Source organism: Barbus barbus (assembly GCF_936440315.1).
Source record: "Barbus barbus genome assembly, chromosome: 23".
Taxonomy (NCBI): Eukaryota; Metazoa; Chordata; class Actinopteri; order Cypriniformes; family Cyprinidae; genus Barbus; species Barbus barbus.
The window spans coordinates 17,020,695-17,027,609 of NC_136751.1; positions in this window are offsets into that span (position 1 = coordinate 17,020,695).

A 6,915-nucleotide genomic window follows, 5' to 3' on the forward strand; every position below is an offset into this window, starting at 1 on the left:
GACAGAGTTCAAGATATATCCTTCAATCTTACTATTGGAGTTGACCGTTTCAAATAATTATTTAACAGCAAGCAAACTATGCAAAAGCGGCAGTCCTTCCGGTGCACTCAGTGTCCGAATTCACTCACTCGTTTTCATTCACTCCTTCAAGTGAACTGTATGAGTGGACTAATGTAGGGAATAGTGAATGAGGGTATAGGGGGCGATTTCGGATACAGCCTATATATTCTCCTCTCTCTCACCACGCTGCCTGGTTGAATTAATTGTTGTAGTGTTCGTTCATCTCTGGGGATACATGCACTGTGTTGCCAACTTGTATCCCATTCCTTATACTGCTTCGTTTTTTTGCCTTGTTGGCTTTTTGGTTTATTAAATATATCCTTACCTGCACTTGGACCCATACTTTGTCTTTTCCACGGCACTCTCTCAGTGTTCCGTGACAAAAGCTTCTTGAAAATCTTTGCCCACTGGGAAATAGATTTTTGTAAAGCTCCACAATACTACAGACATCCTTTGGCATTTGACATCTTTTGGAGTAATGGCTTCTTTTGTGATATCTTTCGATATTTGCTGGTGAAATGCAGTACTCTTTATCTTCAATGGCTGACCAATGCTTCTAGTCTATTTCTTTCAAAATGTAAAATTCTGGGGTTTTCTGTGGCTTCTCTCACAATTCTCCTTTTAGTTCACCAAGGGTTTTGGATTTTTCCAAAACATCTTCCTGATAACAATGCCAAGTGGGACATTTAGATACTAAAGTTTTTTATAATTGTTCTGGTTTATGCATTTATTTTATTTATTCTTTATTATTTTATCTTCAGCTTCCATGAAATGCTCTTACTTTTAAAGCTGTCCATCAAATTAACACCTTGTACTGTGTTAACCCTTCACGGAGCTCTATTCAGAAAATTATTTACCCATAGAGGACAATTGTGTGACAATTATGCCCCTTTTAGGGCAATTGCTTTTCACCTGTAAATTCAGGGACTGAGTACTTAAAGTATTATAATTATGTGAAGCTCGTGCTATAAAAGGAAAAAGCTTTTGCTTCCATCATTTGATCTGTCAGAATTTTAGTCAAGCCTTCGTCGCTGACCAGTGCTCTCTGCCCCCGATCAATCTATTGATATAGACAGATAGCAGAAGGGCTGTCCAGCAGCTTTCAAGACCCATTAATATTGACTTAACTTTTCAGCCACATATTAAACCTGACATTTCTACCAGTTTAGTATGTGTTTGAACATTATATCACATTCAAAAGCTGTTTTAAGGTCTTTTAAGGACCCTGTATATGAAGTAAGGTTTTGGCTATTCGTTTGAACAGTTACCAAAGAAAACTGTATATGCCATTACTACATCATTATACTGAGGGAAAAAAGACTTTATAAATGAAGTGTCAAAGAAATATTTAACTCAAAAACATAAAATTTATATTTTCCTTGTCTACTGCCTACTGTCTGCTGACGCTAAAGTTCTCATGGCACCATGAATGGGAATGCTTTTTAGATTTTATAGACTTTTGTTGGTAGGGAGGGGTTAAAAAATAAGAAGTGTATTACATTTGGATGAAAGAACTTACAGTATTTTAGCCTGTGATGCTGTGACAGACATGCTTGGTTACATTTTGCTCAGAAGAAATGGAGTGTGGAAATAATATCAAATCAATCAAAGTCTATAAACTTTGAAGTGATGTTTCCCAGTTCCAGCGTTGGTGTAGTTTCTTTGTGGAGAGTTGGAGAGTGAGATTGCGACTGACAAGAAATGTTCTTGTATGGTAGCTAACTTATTTAATAAAAAAATTTAAAAAATACATGTAAACGTGTGAAATCAATGCAAATAAGAAGCATAGATGACCAAATATTCAGTCCAAACTTAACAGAATAAACACAAGGGCAGGGTTTGAAATAGCGTACTCTGGGTAGGTACTTCTTTTGAATAAGTACGTTGCACCTGTAAAATATATATGTATTCAATACAGTATGAGTGTATGAACAGTATTACATTCATCGTGTTGTCATGTGACTTCAGAATCTCACCAGAAAAAGTACCATCCTGGTACTTTTAGCTTACTGTTTTATGACTAGCCTACTGTCAATTCAGACATACTGCAGTTGTCACAATTCTCAAAGGAAGGCGGAGAAGACGGTATCACAAAGTAAATCTTTAATTATAATCCACACAAATAGAGGGAAAGCAATAACTCTAGGTAACAAAAACAAATGTGACTCTAAACAATAACCAACAGTAAACTGACCAAAGGAGACTCTAAATAGGGCAGCTGACGAGGAGCAAACAGGTGATGGGAGTAAACTAATAATGACTGACGAGCAAATGAACTAAAGAGCTTAACCCAAACAGGAACAGGCAGACAGAACAAAAAAAAGACAACACTACAGTTCATAACCCTAACAACAGTAGAGTAGTATGCATATTCAGATGTAACCAAGGAGAAAGAGACATATACGCCACAAACCAACAGCAACAGCTAATGCAATTTTGAACCATATCCTTTCACTTCCAAGGTTTATGACATGGATGTGCAATCGATTTGACATGCACAAAAGACTAACAAATCTGTCCCCAAGGATACATTAAAAAGAGGCATTCACCAGTGAATTGACTGTGCAGCATACGTGGATAAAGAATGAGCCACATTTAAATTATTATTCTACTTTACCGTCTATATGGAATAGAAAGGCAAAAGGTCAGCAGTAAGAATATTGCTATATCGACACTACATACAGAGAGTTTATGTTTACCATTGACCTTAAGAAAACCCCAAATCAATTAAAACTTCTTTCAAAAAGCTTTTTTTTTTTTCTCCATCTGTCATACCGCATATCTGATTAGGCAGCAGTTGCTGCTGTGTATTTTGTTTTCTTGTGTGTTTATTTTGCAGGACTGATTCCCAACTAATGGCATGGCTTGTCAGAGAAACATTACAGTAAAATGTAAGTGTTTTTTTATATTTTTTGTGACAAGTGACTAGATGAGTAGTGCTCAGTTTAGTTAATTACTTTATGATATACTAGGGTGGATTATTAGATGATGCAGCCTCAAAATATACCTCAAAATGTTTCATAAACACTACCGTTCTAAGGTTTCAGGTCAGTACAGAATTGTTTTGAAAGAAACAAATGCTTTTATTCTGCAAGGATGCATTAAATTGATTAAAATGACAGTAAAGAGATATTTATTTTCTCTATAATTAAGCAGCACAACAGTTTTCAACATTGAAAATAATAAATGATTATTGAGGATTAAATTAGCATATAATAATGATTTCAGAAGGATCTTGTGACACTGAAGACTAGAGCTGAAAATTCAACTTTGCATCACAGGAATAAATTACATTTGAATATACAGTATATTAAAATAGAAAACAGTTATGTTACCGTTTTACTGTATTTTTGATGAAATAAATGCACCAAACACTTTTAAAATCTTACAGACTCCAAACTTTTAAACGATATATAACAAATTTTGTGTTTTTATCCAACAGACAATATTAAATGGCCACAGGTGACATCTTCCTTCTGTTTCTTACTATAGGTCACAGTGAGTGTTCAGCTTGTGAGCATTTGCTTTTCATCAGTGTTTGAGTCCAAAATTATCTCTCCAGTGCCTGATTACAATCTTCAGCATGTACTTGAATCATCGGTAGCCTGTGATTAATCTTTACAGAGATGTCAACTTCTTTTATGGGCTGATTCACTGGTAATTAAAAGCAATTTTATGATATAACCATGAAAAACCTTTGTGTGCAAGAATATGAAAGTCGAAGGCTGAATGTAAAATTAATCTCTTAATGCTGGACCCATGATAATTTGTTTTGAAGATAACCCTGAGGCTTTGCTGCAGTCTCTTCTTTCAGTTCTGCTAGATGACTTTAGGCTATAAGAGACGAGAGATAACAAGTGTTGTAAAAGAACTGATTGTGTTGTAAGTGATAACTGTGTCTAGCCTCAATCACTGGTATCGATATGAATTCAGTTCTGCAAGGAAAAAGGTTAATCTGATTATTCAATTTCACTTGCTTTATCTTTCCACTCACCAGGCAGATGTCCACAACAGTGAAGCTGAAAGCACTTTTTGGATTTGATTAGTGGGTTTCTTGGGCAAGTTATACACCTTAGACAAATCCATATGCTCTTTGCATTTAAAGTCCATTTGAATGGCTCAACCCATTTTACTTCAGCAATGTGACATGTTGAATATCTGAGTGAAATGAGGAGAAAGGTAACATGGGACTTTATATTATTCACTGGGAGCTGTAGTATTGATTTTCATGCCAGGGAAATAAATAAAGTGAAGCCTGAGCGCTTTATCTGCTAGACAACAATATAGATAAAATACAGTTTTAAATCCATAGTATCACTTTTAACATTGTTATATGAAGGAAATTGTCATGGCACCAGTCTGATGGGTTTGTTTGTGTTGTGTCCTTGTTTGTCTGGAGCACATGGCTGTCAGTTGGTGTTTGTGTTTGCCATGTGCTCTAGGTCTATTGTTCCCTGCCTCTCTTGTTACCAAGGGGGCTATTTCATAAAACAAGTTTACCAAATAAGCCAGGTTTATTTCAGTTAGTCTGACTTATTGTCACTTGATTTGGTTCAAAATAAGTCTGACTAACTGAAATAAGCCTGCCTTATCTGGTAAACTTGTTTTATGAAACAGCCCCCTGATGATCTTGTTAGGGTTTACACCTGTTTTAGATCATTAGTCACTCTTTATATTCCCCTCTTGTTTTCTGTCCTGTGCTAGATCGAATCTTTGCTCTGCTGAGTTAACCTGGCTTTCGTCTGTGTTGATCGTGATCTTGTTTATGATGTTGTCACGTTTAGCCTTGCATAGTTGCAACACCTTTTTGATATTAGGTTTCTTTTTTTATTAGTTTGAGCTATATAGTTATATATATATATATATATATATATATAACTATATATATATATATAACTATATAGCTCAAACTAATAAAAAAAGAAACCTAATATCAAAAAGGTGTTGCAACTATGCAAGGCTAAACGTGACAACATCATAAACAAGATCACGATCAACACAGACGAAAGCCAGGTTAACTCAGCAGAGCAAAGATTCGATCTAGCACATATATATATAAGTCTGGGATCAGTAAGCTTTTTAATGTTTTTTTTTTAAAGAAGTGTCTTTTATTTTATCAAAAATACTGAAAAAACTGTGAGATTGTGAAATATTATTACAACAGTATACACTCACCTAAATGATTATTAGGAACACCTGTTCAATTTCTCATTAATGCAATTATCTAATCAACCAATCACATGGCAGTTGCTTCAATGCATTTAGGGGTGTGGTCCTGGTCAAGACAATCTCCTGAACTCCAAACTGAATGTCAGAATGGGAAAGAAAGGTGATTTAAGCAATTTTGAGCGTGGCATGGTTGTTGGTGCCAGACGGGCCAGTCTGAGTATTTCACAATCTGCTCAGTTACTGGGATTTTCACGCACAACCATTTCTAGGGTTTACAAAGAATGGTGTGAAAAGGGAAAAACATCCAGTATGCGGCAGTCCTGTGGGCGAAAATGCCTTGTTGATGCTAGAGGTCAGAGGAGAATGGGCCGACTGATTCAAGCTGATAGAAGAGCAACTTTGACTGAAATAACCACTCGTTATAACCGAGGTATGCAGCAAAGCATTTGTGAAGCCACAACATGCACAACCTTGAGGCAGATGGGCTACAACAGCAGAAGACCCCACCGGGTACCAACTATATAGCTCAAACTAATAAAAAAAGAAACCTAATATCAAAAAGGTGTTGCAACTATGCAAGGCTAAACGTGACAACATCATAAACAAGATCACGATCAACACAGACGAAAGCCAGGTTAACTCAGCAGAGCAAAGATTCGATCTAGCACATATATATATATAAGTCTGGGATCAGTAAGCTTTTTAATGTTTTTTTTTTTAAAGAAGTGTCTTTTATTTTATCAAAAATACTGAAAAAACTGTGAGATTGTGAAATATTATTACAACAGTATACACTCACCTAAATGATTATTAGGAACACCTGTTCAATTTCTCATTAATGCAATTATCTAATCAACCAATCACATGGCAGTTGCTTCAATGCATTTAGGGGTGTGGTCCTGGTCAAGACAATCTCCTGAACTCCAAACTGAATGTCAGAATGGGAAAGAAAGGTGATTTAAGCAATTTTGAGCGTGGCATGGTTGTTGGTGCCAGACGGGCCAGTCTGAGTATTTCACAATCTGCTCAGTTACTGGGATTTTCACGCACAACCATTTCTAGGGTTTACAAAGAATGGTGTGAAAAGGGAAAAACATCCAGTATGCGGCAGTCCTGTGGGCGAAAATGCCTTGTTGATGCTAGAGGTCAGAGGAGAATGGGCCGACTGATTCAAGCTGATAGAAGAGCAACTTTGACTGAAATAACCACTCGTTATAACCGAGGTATGCAGCAAAGCATTTGTGAAGCCACAACATGCACAACCTTGAGGCAGATGGGCTACAACAGCAGAAGACCCCACCGGGTACCAACTATATAGCTCAAACTAATAAAAAAAGAAACCTAATATCAAAAAGGTGTTGCAACTATGCAAGGCTAAACGTGACAACATCATAAGCAAGATCACGATCAACACAGACGAAAGCCAGGTTAACTCAGCAGAGCAAAGATTCGATCTAGCACATATATATATATAAGTCTGGGATCAGTAAGCTTTTTAATGTTTTTTTTTTAAAGAAGTGTCTTTTATTTTATCAAAAATACTGAAAAAACTGTGAGATTGTGAAATATTATTACAACAGTATACACTCACCTAAATGATTATTAGGAACACCTGTTCAATTTCTCATTAATGCAATTATCTAATCAACCAATCACATGGCAGTTGCTTCAATGCATTTAGGGGTG